This window comes from Apteryx mantelli, chromosome 12 (genome assembly GCF_036417845.1).
Source record: "Apteryx mantelli isolate bAptMan1 chromosome 12, bAptMan1.hap1, whole genome shotgun sequence".
NCBI classification, from domain to species: domain Eukaryota; kingdom Metazoa; phylum Chordata; class Aves; order Apterygiformes; family Apterygidae; genus Apteryx; species Apteryx mantelli.
Genome location: NC_089989.1, coordinates 22,745,952 through 22,771,592, shown reverse-complemented (window position 1 = coordinate 22,771,592; position 25,641 = coordinate 22,745,952).

The following is a 25,641-nucleotide window of genomic DNA, read 5'->3' as shown; positions in this document are numbered from 1 at the left end:
TATTTTGTAGCTGTCACAACTGGCTGTTAACACTTCTCTCCTGGCCTTCCAGCCCTGTGTACAGTTGACTGCACTGTTTTATTCTCTTAGATGTATTTTTTTTTGTTGTTGTTGTTATTCAGTTGATTCCTGTTGTATGGTTCTCCATGGTGGGAAATACCAGTTCTTGGAGGGCTGAATATACAATGCTCTTTTAAGATTCAGAAAGTCTTTCCCAATGGCCGCATGATATTTGAAGATTGTATAAGAATACAAACAAGATGAAAAACAGCTTGTGCCTTCTGCAGATTCAGTTTACCTCAAGGTCAGGGAAATTTTGCAGGAGCCTTTTCTGGAGAATCTTTTCACTGGCTAGCACGCCTCCATGAGGGACCTAAAACATCTTGCCCCAAACTTTCCAACATCATGCTCTGTGCAATCAATAGCACTGCTTGTATCGAGGCAACCGCTTACACATGTAATATTATTCTCAGGCTTAATTCTTTGTCAGATAGTAGACTTAAATGACATGGTAGTTATTAGCCAGCTCTAAAAGTGTGTTATGGACATGTAAAAAATAGAAAAAATAGGGTATAAAAAGAATGTTTAGAAAACCTGCGAACTAATACCAGCTAACTCACTAAATGTGGAATATTGCTTTGCTCTTTTACCAGCATTTTCCACACAGACCTGAATGAATTGGTCGAAGTGAAAGTTACAACTTGAAAGCAGAAAGGAGGTTATCAACTTTTGGTATATCCTCATCTAATCAACTTTTTTTTTTTTTTTTTTTTAACATGAAGAAATAGTGGCTCGATTTGTTTTTCAGTGTAACTCAAGCTTCATTCAGTTAGGTAGCTTAAAAAGGTTTAACAAATTCAGTGCTCAGGCAGCGAGAGTTTCTGCAATGCCCCAACATAATGTCATTAAGTGCTCAACAATGACTTTAAATAAGTAGCTTTTGGAAGTTATATGTCTTTGAAGTTTCATTAATTAGTCATATCATCGGGAATGTATGGCTAAAGTAAATTACAGTGTTTAAAATATCTACTCTTTCAATGTGAAAAATGAAAGGATCCAGCTACCTTGTCTTTATACTAATGAAGATATTATTAATTGGTTTAGCAAAAACATAGATCTAACCATAATGTGCAACAGTTATTAAAGATAATTAACTACAGATCATTGGTTTGAAACATCTAGCCCAAAATGATTTCTGAAGGGCACATTATTCTATGAGATAAAATAATTAAATTTCTAACAGCTGCATAAGGCAACTGTGGCATATCTAGTGTTTTAATTTCTTTTGTTCTATCCTCATGGTACTCCTCTGTTTTAGATTTTGAAAATGCTACTAGTGTTTCACTGTGAACAGTCTGTACAGAATGTTAGACTGAAATATTTCATGTCTGAGGAAAAATGATGATTGAAAGAAAAGGATTAAAAATGACAGCACAGTTAATAATACACACACACACACGTGTGCATGTGCACACACTTACAGTCAGCTACTTCGCTTTGAAGGAGAAAAGGAGACGATAGGAATCAAACTATTCAGAGGGTTAAATATGTTTCTATTCTAACATTAGCTACACAAGTCCTGCTCAAACTAAAACAGTACATTTGCAAATTAAAGAAAACCTCAAAGATGAAGCAGTGCCAAATACTTGTGGATTAATTAATAATGGAATCATACACAGCCACATAAAATTAGGCAAGTACAGTAAGAAAAAAAAAAGGCAAAAAAGGAAAAAAGCAACTGAGGAACTGGAACAGAAGTCTGTTTATTAAAACCCATATGTTCCAGGTTCAAAATTTCTGAGCTTGTCTCTACTCCGGTACCAACCCCAAAAATGTTTGTGGTCAGTATTTATTATACATGCCAGTTCTGGATTTATCATCAATTTTTTGATCTCTTTTTTGATATCTGTAACCTACAAATGCTTACAATAGCCTGGATCTGCATTAATTAGAGTTCTGTTTGCTTACAGCATTAGATTTCTCCCCATGTTTTGTAAGAAAATTCATGTCCCAAAATATTCCTCATTTGCAGCAAATTTAGCTGTTTCAGCAGAGCAAGATTTAGACAGGAAAGGCAGGGAGGCAGGAAATAACACAGTTCAGTCAAGATTAGGTATATTGCTAGCTAATGTTGATTTAGCCATAGAAAGACCAAAAAAAAAAAGGCATTACCCAGTGCCACAGAGTTTGTATTGTATAAACACCAACAATACAACTTAGTGTCTGATTCAGCTTTATATTCCATATTTGACTTTTATTGTAAGAATTTTATTAATTGTGATCAACTGGTACCTCTGTGGTTTGAGAGGGGAAAAAGTTATCTGAGTACCTTTCAGACTACCTCTCATGCTTTAAAAAAATACTGTCTGTAAAACAGTGGATGAACAGTGGCATCATTTACATCATGCTCCTATAATCCAGCAGAGGAGACTCAACACATCTGTAAATATAATTTAGGGTAAAACAGGCTTGGAAAGGCTAATTGTGATATAAAAGAAAAATCAGACCATTGCATTTTGAAATACAGCTATTGAGAGTCATTTTTGGTGTTTCTTGCCACCAGCAACAATCCTGATGCTGTCAGGATTTATGCTTGCTTTTAAGGAGAGATGAAACACATGCACTATTCTTGGCAATACTGGGGTCTACTGTAAGGGACTGTCCATACTGTAAAAATGAGAAACCACTGAACGGTCTCTGGGGCCAATCCTCTCCTACCTTTCGCCCTTTGTCAGCATTTGTGCTATGCAAATGCTGTAAAATGCTGCCAGATAAGGACAGCAGTATTTTCTACTCATTTGTGCCGGTGTAAGGGAACACACGAAGCATGGGGAAATGGGGGAGGAAGCCCCAACCTTGTTGTGTTTAGACCAGGGAAGGTACCAATGCGGAGCACAAGGGCTACGCGCACTGAGAAAACACGAGGGTGGAAGTGTGCAGAGACCTGCCTGCATTGCTAGTTGTTGCTACAGATCTCCTACTTCCACCCCAGAAATACATTTCCCCTGAACATGTTTTTTTTTTTTTTTAATTAAAGATTCCCAGAATAACACATTTTACTGTGATCTTAGTTAAAAACCCCACAGAGGATTTTCGAGAAAAGAAAATGTTACTGCTACAAAGAAAAAAGTCTTTTCTTGGCAGTGTCCTCTCTCTCACTCTCATAAAGACGCTGTGGTATGAGGCATGCTTCTGCAATCTTATCTGACCTATTTGTTGATGTATTTCAGGTAGCCAGATGTCCCAGTACTTTAGGAATTCACAAGAAAATGATATTCAACTGTTTGTCCTGGTTTCGGCGCAATCAGCCAGCTGGCTATCTGCTGCTCCCTTCCAGCCGTCCCTCCCCCACCGAAAGCCTCCAGGTCACTTGGTGACCCACAGCACATCCCTCCCTACCGTTGGAGATGAACCTGGGGTCCAGCTACATCTGTGCTGAGGCCTCTCGTTGTGTGCCTGGCACACAATGAATGCGAAGCTCTCCAAATGTCAGAGCATGCCAGCTGATGCACATTGAGATTTAGAGCATCACAGATTTCACTGCACAAACAAACGCTCAAGAACTTGACAGGGGAGTTACCATCTTTACAAGGTAAGGAAAACTTGCCAAGGGTGATTTAGCTACAGGTTATGAGAACACTGAGGAAAAGGCTGATAGGGCACTTGGGTGCGTGGGGAAACAGGAACGCAAGCAAGCAGTCCCCAACAGCAGAGATCTCCTGTCTTACCCTCCCCGGACACCCAAGCTTTCTGGCATTCACATTCCTCGAGAAAGAAGTGCTCCAGCCCTACCTTGAGCTGCCAAAATGTCCTTCTACCAATGCCAGTTTGCCCAGCTAATGATGCACCATGCCCTGCAAGCATAGACATCTAATCTGCACTGAAGTGGGCTGGCAAAATTCAATCAAAAAATCTTCCTCAAAAAATTTTCATCAGGGAAACCTTTTGTTCAGGGTAAATAATACACATCCCCCCCAAAACCATCAGCCAGCACACCCAAATATAATTCCCTGTGTTCTCTGCCTGCTCCCGTACCCTTCAGCCTTTCCACCACCATCCTTCGGACCGTTACTCCCAGCCCACCCATTGCCCCATTTTCTTGCACAATTTGGCTGTTGGTCCGTGTAGCCCGAGGGGGTCTCTGCTTGCAGGGGCAGCATCTCTTAGAGGTTAGGGTGGTGGGATGAGGAAGATGGGGAGCGCAGCTTTGTCTTTCTTGGAAGCTAGTGGTCTCCCGGCACCAGCTCCTCTGGGCAGGGCGCCAGGTTTGGAAGAGCAGTGTGCTTCCCTTTTTGACACACTGCTCCATTCTTCTCCAAAGTATCAACTCACAGACCAGGAGGGAACAGCCAGGATGGAGGGAGGATGCTCAAAGCAACAGCTTGGACTCCAAGCTGGACTTAGCCCTTTTCGTTTCTTCCTTGGAAGCAGCCACTGCCTCCTGTGCCGGAGGGTTAAATCATGGAGAGTCTGGACTGGCAAGAGTGAAGCCCTATTTTCCAGAAAGGAAAGGAACAGCAGTGAAATACGTGGGACAGCAAATGTCAACAGGCTTCCACTAGAGTTCATTCAGATAAAGGGCTAATTTCCCTTCGCCCCATTGTATAACTCTGATTTCGCTGACTACAGTGATTCCACCAGTCTAATTAGGCCCCCAGATAATACTCAAAGTACTTATTATGTTATCTTTTTGTTGAATTTATATTATACACATTTGTCCGTTAAATACCATGATTCAATTTCCCAGATTTACAAACTCTGGTTGGCGACCCACTTAAAAATCACAAGCTACCTGCCGTTGGTCTGGTATGCTCTCTATTTACGGCAAGCCCAAATGTTTGCTTTATGCTGTCAACGAAGAGAAACTGTGTGGAAAAAAAAAATAATAAAAATAATTGAACATCAGCCACTGAACCAGCAGGAACGCAAAATATTTCCATGAAAGGGAATCCAAGAGGACCAGCGATCTGTATGGTAACTATTCTCAGTGTGAGGAGGAAAAGGGAGCCAAGTGCAGGAGCCAGGCTTGTTTCCTTTCCCCTCATAGCGCGTCCTCTCCAAGTACGTTCTGAAAGAAGAGTACACTAAGTTCCTAGGCACGGCCATACTATTCCACCCCCTACCGGGAAGCTATTTATTTTAACAGCCACAGAATCTTTTCATTGTGTTCCTGGTCTAAACATTTGTCTTTGTACGAGAGAGAGGTACAGCTGCTCCCGTGCCGGGAACGCTGGGAGAAGGAGAGGAGGTGTCGGGAAGAGCAAGGCGCTCCAGCGCGCCGCCCTCCTCCCCCCGCCTCCGAGAGGCAGATATAAACAAAGTTACTAAAACAAAGGAACAACATCGAATTCCTGTGTTGAAAATAGCCCTACACTCATTCAGGAAAAATTCCCTTTCTCCTTAGCAGCTATACCCCGATCATCGATGGATGCCACCTCCATTGCCGCGGGGGCCCTTGGTCCCCAGATGGGTCGGAGCACCTCCCTGTGACCCACAGCCCTGCGCCTCTCCTAAATTCGCACGAAAACCCTCTCTTTCCAAAACCTAGTTCCTGATGCCACTGGTTCCTGGAGTGTTTCTAAAGCAGTGCCCAGCAAAGAAAAATACCTTTGCTATAGGGATTCCGAGCTGTAGCAACTTGGGAATCGGTCACTGCTGGAAAAGAAAAAATTAACAAAAAATAGCGGCAGTAATCTTCATGGGAAAACCAACAGCCTCTCTTCCCCCAGCCGCCAGCAGACCTGCGGGCATCACGACGCCGTTCCGGGCGGACGGGCCCAGAGCCACCAGGCGAAGCGGCGTGGTGGCCGTCACGGTGCCCGGCCCCGCTGCACGCCGGCACGTCCCCAACCCTGCAAGCAGCCGGCTCGGGGTGCCAATTTGGCCAAAGAGTCACGTGCTACATGAGCTCAGACTGCTGCAAAACATGTCATTGAAAAGACTGAAAGGGATTAGTTAGGAGATGTTATCTTAGATTGAAAGCAAAACAAAAACAAACTTAAGAGTGTCTATTTTAACGGTATCCCTCAAGACTTGCCGAGCGAACCTGGAACCACAACAGGCATTTTGTCTTTCCCTCTTCTAAACAGCAAGTTAAAAAAATTAACTGCTTCATCTTCACATTGCTCACTCCTTAAGTAGTTTAAACTTACTTTTAACTGTTACATGCCAACAAAACAGGTTGCTTAATTGATTTGACCTTTCACAGTATTTTTTAATTTTCAATCTTAGTTTCATTGTTCCATCTGGCACTTTAAAACGGCATCTGGTTAACTGTACTTAACCAGCTGATCACTGTACAGTTATTTTTAAATGTAATGTATGCTTAAACAGATGTTATTTTTATAGATGTAGATCTAAACTGCACTTGTATACGTGCTATGTCTGCATAAGCTCTTTCTGCAATTCAAATGTTGACACCAAAAATTACAAGCCAGAATGCTTATGAACTTCACTATTATGTTACTGCACTTTTTTGCAGCTTGTTAGGTAAACATCAGTTCGGTTCTTTTTTCTCTGTTCATTGCACATAAATAAAACATTAGCGTTTAGTTTATAAAGTGATGAACATTTTGCTGTGTTGGATTTAGCTTTATAAATACAACTGCTGTCAGCAAGAAAAAAAGGATTTATTGAATAAATAATAAGAAAGCTAAAGGAAAATGGAAGTATATATATTATGCAAAACATGGTGTCTGTCCACAGGTCGCAAAAGGATCTTCTGAAACATAGGCATCCCGTGTGAGAATATTTAATAGAAGTGTCTTTTTGCAAGATACAGTTAGTCTTCCGAAGCAAGACCAGATTGGTAAAAATGCAGTACAACCCTGAAAACTGTAACTGGTAGCAATAACTGGGGGCTCCGTTGTCAACATTGCACAGGGAAAAGCTCAAGTTTGAAGCTCCTCTGGAGTCAAGAGTTTTACAGAAGTGATAAAAATGGAGAGTAAGGTATGCCTAGTCTAACAGGACTAGACTCAGCAATATATATGTATAAATAAAAATATATTTTAATATACTAATTCCTAAATTTTCCATAATATCCTTTTTTTTTTTTAGAAAAAATTAAGTAAATTAATATTTATTCACTTAAATTCAGACCTCATTCCTCCAAACACCCTAATAAAATTTGAGTTATTTACTAAGGAAGGTTTGGACAGAGTTTAGCCCAGTATACTTATTTTTTCCATTCATTAACTGTTTATATTTTGCTTAATAAATTACAGTGGTTGACTACACATATTCATTAGATATGTCTAGGAAACACAAAATATAATATACAAACACCCAGTCCTGAAAACCCAGCTTGATTCTGAGAACAGCAAACGGAAAAAGTTTTCCAGCTGGGACACTGTTTTTTTTTTCCAAGGGATTAATGAGTTCTACAATATCTAGTACCTTTTCTCCAAAAGAACTTAAAACATAATGTTAAAAAGAATTTGTGCAATCTGCAAGGGCGTATGTTACTTTGCACAAAGGAAGTGGTCACAGCACTGAATATTTCACAGAGAACTTTTAAGTATCATTCTCAAGGTTAAAAATTGCTGTTATACATAATACCTCAGTAATTGATAGACATTTTCTCTCTCCAGAGTCCATTTTCTGTGAAAAACACCACATAACATCTGTTCATAAACAGTCCTTCTGTGAGAACACTGACACAGGTCTTGAGCTTCTACTGGCTCAATTCCCCTGCCATACACAGATGGCACAATGTATTTATACAGCTGAATTCTTTGTAATACAAGCTCAACTCTATCTTCAGGTAAGACTGTGGGCAAACATGTGCTTATACTACTCCACTGACTTACCTCCACTCATTTAAACAGCTCCCTCTGACACAAAGAAAAATTGTATCGTACTGCTATGCAAGTGTTTTGTCTCAAAATCACCTTCAGCAATCAGTGCAGAACTCTACAGAGATAAGGACATTTTGGGATAGGAATAAAATGCCAGGTCTCATGTTTATGAGCTAACGGTTATATTAAGATTTGGGACTTAGGGCTATTCTCTGTGATTGTGATGTATGTATTTTTTCTTTTATGGAAAGTATTCAATGTAATGGTTTAATATCTTTTTCTTTTGCATGCAAAATGTTAAAGAGAGAGGCCGGTACTCTGGCATTCAACTTCTGAGTACATAGCAACAGCAAGCATAGGTTAAACACATAATTCAATATATTACACTGGTTATCCCCTTTAAACAATTCAGAATGAATAATACTACATAACGCATCCAGAAACTTCTTCCTATTTACCTGCATGAAATTATGAAAGATCTTTCTTGTACTTATGGGCATATTTTGCAACTTCTAAGTTGAGTTCTGAAGAAATCTAGGTACCATGACACCACCCACCCTAAGACATCCCAGTCCTACTCACACGTATGCCCATACTTTGACTTTGGTCTGTATGCACCTAAGAAGCGAAGCACGTACATAGAGATTTTCAAGGTGAGAGCCTTGAAAATGAGAAGCCCCAGAACCAAGGACAGCCTGTAGGTAAGTGGGGGAGAAAGGTAAACTTAAGTACCTTTGAGATTTTGGCCTAATTGGATCTCCTTCAATCATTCTTTCCATTGCTCAACTCCTAGTAAGTTACTGAAGTCCACGTTGGTGATTTAGGAGAATATCATCTACATAAAGGCATGGAAAAAAAAATCAGAATCCCTGACAAAAGAATCCTTTAATGAGGATACACACTGATAAAACTTTGCGAGAGAGAGATATATTTTAGGTCATTCTTTCAAGCAGAAGGAGTATATATCCACAGGGGGCTGGCAACCAACAGCTTAAACTATACATGGATTCCTATTTTACCTATGGAACATTTAATGAAAAGGTTTTTCTGGGAACTACTCATCCTGCAGAATAAATCAAAATGTACTTTCCCTATTCAGGGAGAAGTACGAGACGTGTTTCACGTAACCTATGTCTGCGTGCTGGTCGGGTTACTCCCGTGAAAGTAAGTTATATGTCACGTACAAGTCTTCTGTACAGTATGAACTTACCATGGCAGCAAAGGGTGAAGTAATGGTCCTAGTGAAGAACAACAAAACTCCCACTGTCTGCAGTGGGGCTGGGGTACCATGCAACAGGCATAACACGACAACGCTAAACCCAGAGCTTCATCGGCAGTTATGTCTCCCTTGACATCTTTTAAATACTTAAGAGGAGTCTGGATTTCTATATTGACACTTGCAACCCTAATGTCTAGATGGATAAATAGGTTTTACAGGGAAGGAAATGTCCTTTAGTAGGGGACCAAAAGCAATTAAAAGTTTTAAAAGTGGTGGTTAAAACAGTCAAAGAAATCTGGTTCTGTTTTCAGCAGCACCACAGTCTCCCTGTGCAGTACAGGCATGCCATTTAATCACATTGTACTTCTTTGGTTGCTGTCTATAAAAGGGAATATTACTAATGCTTCCTGGTCTCAGGAAGATGTTGTGAAATAAGCCCATTTATGTTTGTGATGTGCTTAAACATTATAGCCATGAAAAAGCCAGTGAATAGCATGTCCTTTGCAAATGTCTATGTAATTCCTTTTTCAAATTTGGTAGATTCTCAGTTATACTTCCTTTTCTTAAACTGACAAGAAAAATATAGTTAAATACAGATAAGTTTAAAGAGAGATTATGTGGAAATTGATGCTACTTGCTTTTTTATACTTTATTATATAAGAATTAACTCAGAATGATACCAAATGCATCATTCGATTTAAATATTGTGCTTGCTTATGGCCTGTAATGCAATCCGATGCATTGTAAGCAATGTCTTGGCACAGTATATGTGATGAATACAACACAGTGTATCAAACATCAACTGTACTAAATCCACAGTAATGCTTCCTTTTTGTAAGTTCTTTATGCTCCAGTAGTTTTCATTTTTATGATAAATATGAACCAAAACCAACTTAGAATATGTTCCACCAAGAGCTTGTTCTTTTGCAAGTATCAGTCACCTAATATTTATCAATTAAGAACTGCAGAATAAATAAGGTGGAGAATAATTTCATAATACTGATATTAAAAAGAAAACATTATTTTTCAAATATAATTGGACCTGCACCCCTTAGCAGTGAATTGTTTTAATTTTTCCTTCCCTCTAAATTCTCCTCCCTGCAACCAAGCATTATTTAACTCAAATGATGTTTTAACTGCACTTAATGCACATTATAATGATGTCTTTAGGTTTTTTTTTCTTTTGAAGTTCTTTTTAATTATGAAATAATATCCTGTTTGAAGAACACGGCTTTGATATCTCCCTCTGCATTTAGTAATTATAAATTTGTTCTCGTTACCAGTATACTTTGTGTGTTGTTAATTTGTTGTGGGTTTTTTTGTTTTATTTTGTTTTTTTAATACAGGATACCCAGCTCAGGCAGCATGGGATTGTGGATCACGCAGGCAGGTGGTGCCCACTGTGCACTTACCCTGCCCTCGGTGCTTGGTGCTGCCGTGGTGGAGACACCTGCTCACCAGCATGGGGACCCCAGCCATCTGCCTCACCACGCTCTGTGCCCAAACTCTACAACCTCATGGTACTTCAAAGTCCTCACATACCCCAACCAGGGACTCGATAGTCCATGGCTGGCCTCAGGATAAAGAGTTCAGATCACATATGTGAGAAACAGAGTGTCTTGTGAAGACAAGAAAGCCAACCTAGTTCATGAGTCCCATTGCATTACCTATCGACTGGACTATTATAGCTAGCATGGAGTGAAAACCCAGCAAGAGACATAGCCAAAGCGAAACCAAAAATGAATAGAAAGAATAATTTACACCCCTCTCTCTTCAGTGTCTGAAAAGAGGTTGGCAATCATACATTGAAAAAGTGAGATTTAAGTTATTCACGTTTGCCAGCATCTTTGGGACTTCTGATAAAAGGTGATTAACAAATGAAAGCTATTATGACATTTAACAACATGCAGCAAATCATACGCTTTTAGGCGATGCAAGTTAAAAAAAATGCCATGCTTGTATTGAAATCTGCTGAATAATTTTACTGAGGTCTGTTCGGCAGGAAGCAAGATGCCAGCTCCTGCCCTGCTAGGCCAACCTCATGCTAGACCTCAGCATCACAGCCAGAAATGACGGCGACGCTCAGCAATATCTCCTTGACATATTGGAAGAAAGTGCAAGAACACAGAAGGGTTAAAGGAGTACGATCTTAGGAAGGTCTAGGCAAAACTTAGTTTAGTTTGGATTTAGACTAGAATTTGCCATTCAAACAACCCTAACATATACATGACAAAGTATAATGTAAGTCTTCTTTCTGAGCTGGTTTACATAACTGCTTCTGTAGACTATGGTCCAACAGCAGTGCCTTTTGGGAATTTCACTGTGGTCAGTAAGATCTTTGTTTTAATAAAACTGTATAACAAAATATAGCTTTACAGACTGTAAAAAATTAAGTGAGAAATACAGTGTAGGGAAGTAAGAGGCACATATTGAAAAGTGATGGTGTTCTTTTATTAAAACTTCCATACAATTATAAAGCACTGGGGGAGCTGGATCTTTTCTCCTTTATGTATGCACACACACTGTGCTGCAGAGGAGAAACGATAAGCTTAATTAGTGCAGAGGACCCTGCAGGAGTGTCTTGTACATAAGAAAAATTCACTTAAATATGTGAGCCAGAAAGAGATTTCATGCGTATAGAGTCAGTCATATAGTTAGTCATATAGCTAAGTGTTTGCAAGATCACCCCGGAGATTGAAGCCACTCCGGGACAAGGACCTCATCTTCATACTGGTGTCTAATGCACCTAGCACACCGTTAGTGCTATAATAAATAATAATAATATGTTAGCATTAGGTGAGCATCTCTCGCATGATCAATTTCCTGCTGTTGCAGAAGGGTGAATGTTGGTGGACTTTGATCCTTCCGAGATTTTATGTTTCTATCATAAGAGAATCATAGCACATAAGCACATTTTTTACTAATGCAGTAAGTAAGGTGGCAATATATATTGCACTGACATTAAATGAATATTAAAAGGGTTGAAACCATTTCCACACCATGAGGGAAAAAAAAACCCTCCAAGAAATAGATATACAGTAGCTGTTCAACAAAGACATCACTTTTAACCTTCTTTATAGATTAAAAAAGTCAAATCCATTAGAAAGAGAACCTGGTGTTAAAGGCATACACTGAAGTATCTTAACATGCAACTTTTTGTTGTTGTTGTTCCCAAGTCTGTTTTGCCTGCTGCCAAATCTCCCTTTTTCTCCCATACAGAAACACACATACACACACACACTCAATCACTTTTCCCTGTTTCCCACTCTCCTGTCTCATTGTAACTTCTCAATAATGTATTACAGTACAAATCCTAAATGCAGGAAGACTTAGTCTGAAGAAAAAAAGTGAGATACAGCCCTTATGTGTATAAATAACAAAGGCAGAGGTTTCAGAGAGAGATATACATGGCAAAACATTTTATCTGTTGGAGGGCATCGGTTTTGCATACATTGCACACTTGTAATTTATGTGAGTTTCTTTTTTTTTTTTTTTTAACATCTCTACACAGTCTTTATTAAATTAGAGATTTCAAACCAGACTGAACAGTCCTCTTTTTACCCCTATTTTGTTGCATCTTGCCAATTCAATGTTTTATTATGTCTTCTGTCATAATATTACTCTTGTCCTTAGAAAACATGCATTTATTCCCACTTCGAATATACGATAACTACTGTAAAGCAGTGCTCAAAGGATGACTACAGATTCTGTCTGAGAATAGAAAGCTTGAACTCTTCTATTATCCAAATATTTTTCAAAGACTTTGCTTTTGCATGCATGTCAATTACTGACACACATAATGAGATCATGGGAAAAGCCACAGAGCTGACCTGAACTTTGGGGTATAAAAGTATAAAACTATGAGATCTAATAAATCCAGTGCATGACCCCGTGCAGTTTTTGGAGTTAAAGAACTAAACGCTATTGTGAGAGGAATGCAAGCTCACATATTTCTCCTGCAGCATGGCAGGGTTCAGATGTATTATATTTACAGTTGTCTATAAATGTAACAATATATCATGAAGCATATAGACATCTCCAGCTTCCCCAGCAGAATATCCCGACACCTCCTCGGCACCCACAAGGCAGATATTATTTTAGCGCAGCGAACAGTAGACAGGATGCAGCAACAGCCCGACTCTGTGTTACCACAGCGTGTCTGAGAGGCTGTCAGCACCTACTTTGTCTACTAAACTCTTTCAATACTCTTTCAAATAATATAAAAATACTTGCGGCTTAGATTTTCCACCTAGCTCTTGATATGCCTGGCTGGTAAACAGGGAGCCAAAGTTCACGGCAACGCTTGGAAAAAAAGCCTATTTAAAGAAACCCTGCTCTAAGAGATCCTGGTTACATATCTCAGCTGTTGAGCTCTGCCTACGAGTCTGGTTACTGTATTTAAGGGAAAATTTAGCATCTCCTAAAGGCTATAATCTACCCTTAATTAACCCACAGATCCCATCAACACTGGAACGGCATGGCTAAATGAAAGGCATCGCCGTGCAAGACCCTGGAAGCCGTGGAAATCAGAACTATAGCATATAACTATACAGGACGAACCGTGTCCTCTGAAACACAGGGATTATTTTGGTACTTAGGATTTGGATGAGCATTTTAGAAAAGACCAAATTCTGAGGCAAATGCAGGAGTCAATTACCGTTAGAAAACTAGATTCTTTCAAACATAGATAGGCAGAACTTAAATTCCCTCTCCAATAATACATGTGATAATATTAGTTTAAAAAGGGTGCATCCTCACAACGAAAATAGAATCAAGCACCAAAATCTAGCACAAATTGCAATAAGGTAATATATGACAATTGCAGGAAAACTATTAGGGAATTTCTATATGTTAATTCTTTAAGATTAAAAAAAAAAGTTCATCCTTTTTTTATATTCCATTAATTTCCTATTTAGCTATAAATAAACTCTGTGTTAATGGTTGGTAATCCAAACATGTTACAGTATAATAAAAGTGTTTACTTCTTTTAAAGTCTTAGCCTGTATACCTTGCTTCAATCAAATAAATGTTGGAGTGTGAGATAACAAAATATAAATCACCTGCCTAAATTATAAGTTATATATTCATTTTAAATCATGGAAAATTCTTCTCAGCACTGTGTTAGCTAGTAGCTATACTCAACATTTTTACCATTGTTTATTCTTTACTAACTAATCATCTTTCTTGGTCTTTTAAAAGTTCCTGGCATTTCACTAGTTTACACATTGATTGAACACTGTTCCCAGAACTGCTTGTGGCATCACGCCAAATGCTGTGATAATCAGCTGGAAGATTTATTCCAGTTGAGGAGTGTTATAAACATAAGGATTCATAAGGCTCAGTGTTGAAAATGAATACTGATGCTTTCTTTGAGATGGCTGAAAACTTTCTGTGAGCCTTCAATAAGAAGCAATGATAGTCTTTACAGTCTCCTTCTGTATACGGGCTTTGATTTGAAAAACATATTCATTAAACTCGATTTGATAAAAATATTAATAACCAACAGAGGTTTTAACAAATTAAAATATAATTTTACAGTGGCATGTGCAGAGCAAATCATACATGAAAAAACCTTAAGGAAATTCATGGATTAACTACTGTGCATGGGATCAGACACATTTGCTGCAACAGGATATATTATTATACTGGTAGATGGGTGGAGAAAGAATACAAAGGAAACTGAAAAAATTCAAAGGGAAGCAGCTGGCAGGTAAATGCACTGAGCCAGAAAGAAATAATAAGGAGAAAGGCAGTGAGTGCAAAGCGGAAAGGATAGTAATTTCTTAAATAAAGAAACAAAAAATAGAGAGAAATGTAAGCTGGGGATGGGACCACTGGAAAAAGAATGCAGAAGAGAAAACATTCCCAGCTAGAAAGAGGAAAATGTAATTTGCTTACTGGAGTGACTGTAGCAGTAAACTAATATTACACAGGATATGCTGAAAGACTACAGACTTAATTAAGAGCCAGAGAAACCGTACAGCAGGACTGAATGACATATCCAATGTCTACAAGGCTAGGAAGAGCTTACACTGGAATTAAAAGAAGTAATAAAACAAATGAGGCAACTTCATTGCTTTGTATGGCTGCTGCAATCACTGAAATGATACTGAGGATCTGCTTAGGTCACTGTCAATATCAAAGTCAAGATATTCAAGACTAGCAATTATGGGTGTCCAATTTGATGCATCACTTTTCTTCTCAGAGCGTGCTGTTGTGATAAACTACCTCTTGGTGACCAGCACCTAAACATCACCTCCAAAAGTCTTCTGATATACATATTCTTTCAAGCAATGAGGTGTCCCCCTGCACCTTATAAAAGCTTGGTCTCTTGCACGCATGTTCACGGCCAGGCACATACTGAACTTCCAAATAATAGCGCTTTGAATTAAACCTTCAGGCAGTCATTAGGGCCTTTAGCACTACAAGCATCTTTAAATATTTGGTCATACAAAGTTTACTGGTACTGCTTAAGGATAACAATTACCTAAAAAGGACTTTAGAGTCTTAGATGAACATCCCATGATAAAGCTGTTAGAAATGTGACAAAATAATAATTCTGTCTAAAACCTACTCTCCATTAAACATGATTAGATTAAGCAATAGATTAAGCCCCACAAATATTACCCTTAATTTAGAAATAATATAAAAGAAGGAAGTATTCAGGAATTTATACTCTCGAAAATGCCATTTCTTTTTCATGCTTAGGTTACAGGTAACAACTAAGAATTTCATGGCTTGTTAAAACAGAGATCTCACTAATACCCCAAAATATTATAGAAGAAATGTAAGACAACACGAACTCTCTCCCCCAAACTCTTGGTAAATATTGCACATCTTCACTCAAGTGAAAACGGTACAATACCCATGGCGATGGCATTGTATGGGAACTTGCAGTTTCCTCTCTGGGACAGATACCACAACACGGCAATTTCGGGGGGTCGCTGGCTCCCTACAGCAGCGCCACAGCCAGGGGAATCCGGTGTCCCTGGTTATGTGCGCAGGCAATGGTGGCATTTCCCGCTCAGTCATCTCTCAGCATTTGCCAGCGTAAAAAAATTACTTTGCTCTCAGCAACATCTACAAGGACTGACAGAAATGTAAATTTGAAAGCTGCCAAAATATTATGCAACTATAGAAAAACAGAAAAACGCCCATGGGTGGCTGCTGTCTGCCAAAAACCATTGACTATAGGCCTGTTTTCTTAAGTAACCACTGGTGTGGAGTGTACCAAAAGCCTTATAAAAGTAGTTCATTGAAACAGAAATTTTGATAAAAGCAGCCATGAAAGAAAAAGCTCTTCAGGATGCAGGGAAATAGAAGCAAAGAGAAGACCCCAACATTTTAATAAGTGCACGTTTTGAGCCATCTGAAGAAACAGGACATAAGAGCAAAGAATTACATGTTCTGGCTGGGTACAGTTAGATATTTGTAGCAAGAAGAAGAACTGAAGAGGGAATGAGGAGACATGAATTACAATGTTTATAATAAAAGAGTTTCTTGGCAATATTTCATCTTCTTTTTAACGTGATTGCTAAAAGAATGAATTAGTGTCTTGCCTTTCAAAAAGAACAAAACATCTTTAAAAACAAAAACAAAACCTCCTTAGTCCATTTTGTGAAAGAGGTTTGGATGCAAACCTCTTATTATTTTTAAGTATTCCTGGAGCACTGGGATTCTGCTACTTTATTCTTATGAGAAAGACTGTAATGAGAATAGGAAATGGCAACCCAACAAGCCATACCTTAACAGGGATTTAAAGAGAAAGGAAAGTAGTGGAAAACATAACTAATTTGCATAAGAATCTATAATTGTCATTTGGTGGATTTGCTCAGATGCCAAAGCAAGGAAGGCTTTTCAGTATCAAGGGAGACAACATGAGCAGAACAACACTGTACTGATCACAGCATGGCCTAAAGAAAGTGTCGTAAATACTCATAATCCCCAGACAGGTACTGAAGATGGATGATTAAAAAATATAGTCTCTCTTTATTGGACTTACCATACATAGGCTAAAAAATAAAACAGTAGGATGGGAAATCAAACATGTTTCTGTGTCCAGAAGCATCGTGCCTGTGTATCCGCTTTCAGCTGGTAGATTTGGTAGCAAGTTTGAAAGCCCTGTAGACACAATAACATGGCTCAAAACCTGAGATAACAAAACGTTGGATCATTTGTCATGTGTCTGCAGGGAATTCTCCCAAGTATTCCCCATCCTCTTTGAAGTATGGATACCAGCACTGGATGCAGTACCCTACTGGTAAGACACTAAAACTCCATATGCAGTGTCAAGACCACTTCTCTACTTCTTCATATTTCTCTTTTTCTACATTGCACTAGTGCTTTTTCAAGATGTTGTCTTTTGCATACTTTATAGAAAATATTGCTGAAGACTTGCATCCAGGCTACTAACATAATATATATGTTAAAATAAAAAGGAGTGAATACTATTTCTATTCCTACATAACAAGGATCAGGCACCATGGATTACGGGTTAGCTGGGAAGAGAAGAGTCAAGAATCCTCTAGCACGGTGATCTGTGCCAAGGAAACCTGGCATTGTGAAGAACGAGGGTTAAATCATTCACAGTTACAAAACGTATAGATTCATTATGCTACAACTTAAAAATCCACTCATGCTGTAGGCATCACTAAGGTGACTCATTTGAGCAGCAAGAGCTTCAACAGCAGCTTCAAGTCGTGTTAACAGGTAGCCGCTTGGTAAAGGAAAGCTTGTGTGAACCCAGAGCTTGCTGTCTATCTTTTGCAGTCAGTGAGTATACAGACGAGAGTCAGACCCAATTTCCCAAACTTTGTTATTAAATATCTTTCAGGAATGTAATTGTTATTAACCTTAAAGTAAGCATATTTACCATCAGCATACATAACCAAATGTGACGACGCTCAGGTATTGGTTACCTGAGGCTGTACTTTCACCAGTCAAAGAGCTTTCAAACTGAGACGAATGACACCCAATCATTAGGAAAAAAATGATGACAAAGTTATAAATGTCTAAGACTCCCAGTCTGCATTCGGATTCACATTTAAAATATTGATTCCTTAAAAGAGGGGAACTGTCAATGTCAGAAAGAGGATCATTCAGCAAATGAGATCTCCAGAAGGGAACAATACAAATAGATTTACATGTTTTTTTGATGCTGGAGGAGGGGTATCATATTCTATCTGCATTGCCATCCAATCAATACATTTTATTAATCTCATTCCGCCGGAGTAATGCATAGTGCATCTATTGATATCATTTCAGTGCTTTGTGATGAAACAGATCAGAAGCTATTTGAAAATCCTTACTAAACATTCACAGGTCATTATACTTGAGGATGATAGATATTTTTTAAATACTCTTTATTTGAAGTATGGCAAACTGGGAGTGCCAATTTTATCAATATGCCCTTAGTTTAAAAGATATCGTGGGACAAAGCTTTCTGTAAACAATGTATCATAGATACAGTAATAACAGTGTCTAGGGACACGGCCTCCAGTTCTTCTCATGCAATTGTACTTGAAGGTAGCTGAAAGGGTTATCTGCTTTGCAAAAATAGATTTTTTTTCCCCTTTAAATGATTTAATAAGGATTATAAAATGCCCTTCTTGCTATCAATTACAAATTCATAAAGTATGACATTCTAAATTAAAGACTAAGACTAGTTCTGTTTCTAAGCTAGAGACTGCAAATACACCTCACAGCGGCTTTCGGTGCTGCGTGGGGTAGATGGCAGCCTGTCTCTCAACCCCATCACGCAGTATATCGTGGCCTGAGACTGCGAACCAGGCAGAGGTTCACATTTCATTTTGCCTCTCTTGCAGTTGGAAGGGGAGCTGAGTATGCTGCTGTTTTTTCTTCCTGACCTTCCTCATTTCTTTTTCACGTTTCTGCAGAAATTGTCACAGGAGAGGGAACCGCCTGATTTTTTTTTGTTGTGTTCCATCCTTTACCCAATTTATCAGTTGGGCAAAAATAACATATGTATTAAAAGGCAGCTGGATCAGATAAGGCAAGTTTGCATTTTGATTAAAATGCAGTAACATTTTTTCCATTAACTGGGCAGGGCTTCTTGATGTCTGAACAGTAACTGCTCCTGTTCCACAAGCATCCTTGACAGGATGAAATAGCCTGTTATTTAGCTATCTATAGTCAAAGTAGAGATCGGTAAGGCTTTTTTGGCTTTGCAGCATTTTGAAAGAGAGAAGCTAGGGCCTCCGTCAGAACCAAAACCACAACTACACAGAGGAGAAAGTTAGTGATCTCTCAGAGGTGCTGTCCTTCGCCTCTAGCAATACTTCCGCACTTTCCAAACTGACATTCAGCTGAACAATCCTGTCCGTGCACCGAGAGCAGCAGTTTTCACAGAAGGTGAAGGACACAGTGCCGAGAGCATTTGCGGGTTGCTAGCTTGCAAAGACTTTGCATCTGACAATCAAGCCGTAAACACTGGAGAGAGAGCACAAAATCGGACCCATTTAAGTTATTTCCCCACATTTCAAATCTACTTGACAACAAACCTGAAAGTCAACTGTAATTTTAATCATCCGATAATGTTTTATGTTAGCCAGTTACAGTGCTCCAAAAGATTAGCTGAACGTTTCATGCTTGATAAATATGTGACTGGGACTAATCCACTGGACCCTTCTCCAACCTGACCCAGGTATAAACAAGCAGAGTTTCACTAAAATCAATAGAGCTGCATCCTGTTATACTGTCACAGAAAGTGGTGTTACAGACTTAGGATAATTTTCCTAATAAAAATAAATTTTAACCAATAGATTTTTGGCTCAGACTTGTAATCGAGTATTTCAGACAATATACAGACCTACTAAATCATCCACTTTCCCGGCTTGCATTCCAGATGAAGGGAAATGTGGAGCTTTGCTTTTTACATCTCTACCTACTAGCAAGAACGCTCACGAAACACCCCATAATTCAATTATAAATACCTCTAGAAACCTTCTAATTATATGTTAGACAGGTCAGAAATGAAATAGCCGTGCTACCCTTTAGTTTTGGATAACAGACTTGAAACGGTGAAAAGAAAAGTTCATCTGTTCATTAAGAGGCCAATTGTAATATAGTTAAAGGCTTCGGCAAGCTCTTTTGTTGGAGATCTGAATATCCGTGAAACAAACCCCTCCACAGCTGGAAGTTAGAGTCTTGCCTTTTAGCCACTGCCTAAGTAAAGAGCGGATAGCTAGACTGAAGAGCAGATCCTGTTCATTAGTCATTTGTTTTACCTTAGAATAAATTCAGTCGTAGAAGAAGTTCGCAAGATCAGAGTGAAAAACAACCACAGGTATATGAAGGTGCTATGCTTTTCTTAGAAATTTCTGCACTGGCCTTAATTAAATCTCCCACAGGAGTGTAGAGCTTTAAAAAAAATGATACACAACAAGAACGTGTCCATCAGGCAGGTTTTTCTAAGCTTTGACAGCTCTAAATGCAGGCAGCTGCAATACAAGCTTGTCCTCAAATCCTTGACAATGACCTTAACCTCAGGGTGAAAGATAATGTAGTTGCTATGCTCATTCTGTGCAAAGTGTCTACTGATCAGAGGCTTGTGGCAAAATATGTATATTTTTTTCTTATGATATAGACCATTGTTCACTGGCAACTCAAGTGATACCACAACATTATCTCTATGACAGCTTGGGTTTTTTTTTTTTTTTTTTTTTTTTTTTTTTAATGTGAAGGAATGGCACAAATTCAGTCAGACTTCCACTACAACAGCTAGACAAACGACATTGTAATGCCTCCCAAATTAACCCCTCCATAGCCACATGGTTGCAGCTAAAAAGAAAAATAAAACAAACAAGCAAGCTAATCCCAGGTACTTTTACAGGGTACTTTACACAGATGCGAACATAAAGGATAGGGAGGTTTGCTATACAAAGTGATTCCTATTGCACTTTTTAGCATAGTGTTATTTAAGAGCAGCATACTCCCCTGGTGAAAATTGTCACTTCATTGACTTCTAAGGAGCCATGACTATTTACATCCCCTAAGGATCAGCCTCAGACTCAGAATCCACCTTTACTATTTAAAGGCAGAGAGAGTTTGAACTCTGAAGACAGTCATATATGAATACTATAATCCAAGCTGACTACCTTATATTTAGATGACAAAGGAAAATTCCTACAGTAAAACTTCAATGTTAACATTGATCATTCTTTACATTACCTTATCATTATTAATTACTGAGACTGCAATACCAAACATAAAGTTTAGGAGCAGCTGTGGGAATGTACTCTGATGTAATGTTTTGAGGTACAGTTTCCCCAAGCAACCTACTTTATTTAGTGGACAGAACTGGCAGTATTCACTCAAGAACAGCTATTAAATCCTTTCCCCGCATGAGATGCCATTAGGTGCAGGAACTATGAAAGGGAAGGATGTGTTTGGCGGCTCTGAGGGGAGCATCTGTATTGACTGGTTTGCAGAGAGACCCAAGTTTACTCTGCAATGACAGAATATAAGGAAATTTTATCTGCTACATATCAAAGTCTTTGTCATTCAAGCGCAAACTGCAATTTCTATGAGCGTAAAACCTGGCTAGATTTTGAAGGTTTTCACAGTAAAAGGCATATTATGACATAAAGGCTGTACCCTCTCCAACCTTCAAGTCCCTATTTTGACATCCGGGCACAGCAGACCCGTTCAAATAGAGCAGCAAGACTGTGATAGTTTCAAATACGGGAGCATTAAAAATAGTCATTTTGAGTGATACTGGTTAAGCAGGGTATTTCTTATGAAGAGTCTTTTTTTTTTTCTCCCCCCAAAGGCATCCTGAACAAAAATAAGAAGAGACAGATAACACACAGCGCACCAACACTACACATACCTTTCAGTGGGTGTGCACTCTGTGAGCATGTCTCTTCTTATTCAAGAGCTGTGGTTTTTTACATTATATAGTCAGCTAAGAAATTAAGAAAAAAACATTCTCATGTGGAAGCCAAAGCTAAATGATTTTATCCTTCAATGAAAACTTAAAAAAAAATTTCTGCTGGATTTAATTTAATATTTTATTGTAGCATGGTTTGATTTAGACATGGGAATCTGCTTAAAAAGTATTAAAATGAAATTACACTAATTTTGGACTTGAAATGCTATGTGAGAATATTTTACTATTAAAAATCATTTTTAAATACCAAAAATTAAGATATTGTTAAAAATGGTCAAAATCACTTATCACTTTTGACACAAATGCAGAGTTTTAATTGCTTCGTTACAGAAGAGTATTACGGCCAAAAGCAGTGCAACCTGACTTTAAAATCAGTGGGATTTTGCTGATCAACAAGGTGTGCTGCCATAACTGTTGAACAGATTTGTTAAATGATTCCAGGGCTATAAAATGTTTGATCACACCCCACAGTATGAGCTCGATTTTACACATAACATGTATGCAAAGATGTAATTGCTCCTTTTTCCTGTAAGGAGAGGGTGGTGCAGACACAGTTGGTGTGTGCATGGAGAAACTTTGCACAACCACATTCAAAAAAATTTTTTTAATTTTTGTCTAATAATGAAATCATTTGCTATTTCAGGCTTAAGAGATGCCAGGGAATAGTGTGTAATATTAAATTGTCTTGATAGATTCTGTTCTCTTAGTTGTCAGTACCTGCAAAAAACAGGACAGGTCTTCCCAATCAGAAGAGAAAAAGTCTGGAGAAATAGCCCTGGTGTTCACTTACTTCCTGTCCACATTGATTCCAGATTAATAACTTCACACAAATCTGCAATCCCTGTTTGTGTGAGCTGACCCTTAGATTAAAATAATTGTGCAAAAATCTATAGCCCTTCTTTTCTCAAAAAGATCAAGCTTTTGCACGTCTCCTTTCTGCTTCAGGAATGTTTCTGCTTTTCCCACCATGATACTATTTGCTAGTTGTTGCTATTTTGTTCATTTTTAAAGACTTATTAAGAATGTGGTTGACCAGATTCCAAAATATTTTACTCCCTGTGTTCCCTTAAATTCTCTGTCAATGAATTCAACGTTTTACTTTCTAGTTTTATCTTCTATCCAATAATTTAAAATTGCACATTAAAACAGGGAGAAAAACAGCATAAAAACTGGTACCAAAATATGTAACCAGAAAGGTATATAGAGAAAATGTTAACATGATATTGTCAGACATTTATAAACTTCTTCCAGTGAACTTTGAATTACCCTGCTCCTTTCATATTTTCCAGTTAACATACATACATCTGCTCTGCCATGTAATCAACTGATTGTTACACAAGCATTTGCTAAAGCTATGACAAACTCAGATTTATGAGGTCAAAAAGTTCAAACTTAATCCATTCAATAGCTGCAATTTATCATCTGATGATAATTGTATACACAAACATTGTAATGATTTAGATGACATAGTGTAAAGATGAAATCCGTTTATTTTAAAAGGGTTTCTAACCTCTAAAATATGTTGCCACGAACACCTTTCTAGGTCCGCTTTTAACAACATAGTTATTATTGTTTTATTGATCAGGATTTTATTACTGATTTGACACTTATATTTCATGCTAATCGAAAAAGGTGTAATTTTTCTACAAGAATAAGACCGTAATTAATTATATCATTATTGTGTTTTCAATTCCTTCCATTTAAAGAGGTCTAGAAAGAGTGCTTAATTTATCATACATATATTATAAGGAATATGTAAACCTCTTTAAACAGCCAGAGAGCGTGATCCTTTTGGAGATGATGGGATATGACATAGGCACTATATTTATAGATCCTTACCTCTATAGTGACCTGATTTTATAGTGACAGCTATTTTGGAATGGGATAGTAAATTAGCAACTTAGAAAGCCTGGGTATCTCAAACTATTACTATTCATTACTTTTATAACACCCATTAGTGACCATTCTCTAATACTTTCAACAGACAAGAAAACAATCTGCAGAGAGCACAGAGTGGTATGGCAGAATAACAGTGTTAGGTATATTATATTATATTTATTTATGTGTATTTATATACACACGTAGCCTTTTCAGTTCACAAATTTAGGAAACAATTGTTACAAATGGACAGCAGCTATATTCATCTGTTGTTTCTAATCATAAAACATGTTAGTGATTGTAAACTTCACCGAGACTCTAAAACAAGTAGCTAAATGTGAAATTTAAATTGATCTTTGGTTTATTGCCATTGATTTTGTCAATTTTCTAAATGTAACCGTGTTCACCACTGGGAACAGAAACCTGTATATATATCAGTAAAATTTATGCTTTCAACCAACATAAACTTCACAGGAGGAATGACTCTCTGTGCTGTATAAAATAGAATGCATGTGAAATGAAGGATTTTCTTCTCTAATCACATACTGTACACTTTTAACATCATGTTAGTAAATTAACCACATAAATTCAAATGCTATTAGCAATACTGCTCAGGCGCATTCAATTCAGTTTTCTTACTATAGATTTTCACAAGTACCTTTTGATAATGTTGTTAATCCATATTCCTAATTCACACGTACAATAAAACATCAGTACCGATAAAAACATGTCTCTCAAATGTTTTATCAAAATATCATCACAAGCACAACCTAAGCTTGCAGATACTTGTATAACACTAATGCTAATTACTATTTTCCCAGTTAAAATGTTTTAGATTTACAATATTACATTTTCATACTGTAGTATGCACTTAGACTATGACTCCTCAAACATCACACTTGAATGCAACTTACACTTGCAAGTGGGTTTGCTAAAACCTTTGAAAGACAATATCCTGCATTTTCAAGTCTGCTTCCCAGTGGCAAGTGTAGGGTTTTGCTCCTGGATGTAGCTGAAGTGGGGTTTTAACTAGCACTAGGAACCAACTCTCATCAAACCCAGTCTAGTCAGAGAAAACAGCCCAACTGTTGCAGAATGGCATCCTGAGTATATTTGTTTTTCCAGAACTCAAACCAAACCACTTACAAACTTGTTTCATGAAGATTAATTAAATATTATGTATTTGGATTGGGGAAAAAAAGCAAAATATATAAACTATTTTAAAATAGTGAAATAAAATCAATGACTGAGCTTGTTTGGTGATAATAATCTCCAAATACCTTTATGGTTTCACTGTTCTTAGGCAACATTCAGAACAGTCATGTTTGTCAGTTTTTATATCACCAGTCTCAAAAAAGGAACTCATTTTTGCTGGCAAAATATCTGATCAGATATTAGTACACAAAAATGTGTGCCTTAAAAGATACTGCAGCTTATCTTAGTATTGTAAGCCACCAGATGATGTAAAGATGCCCCTCCTATTTCTATATATGCTGCATATGCACATTCAGTCAGTTTACTGGAAAACACATTTGTTTCCTGGAAAAGTGAGTATTAAAGAGCATCGTGAACCTTATTACAATACGAAGACAAAAACTGGGCACAGAGAAGGTAACACTTTCTGTTGCTGAAATCCATATAACAATGTGAGGGGTCTCCACCCGGCAGCCCGGGGCCCTGCACGCCTCTGCGAGAGCGCGCGCTAACTCCCCCGCTGCAGCTCTGCCACGCTCCAGAGGTGCAAGATGCAGATGTGGTTTCCTCCAGGCGACGGAGGCCTTTCTCGGGCATAGCGCATCAGCAGAGGAGGGGTTTGCCGGCTCATGGCCTGACTC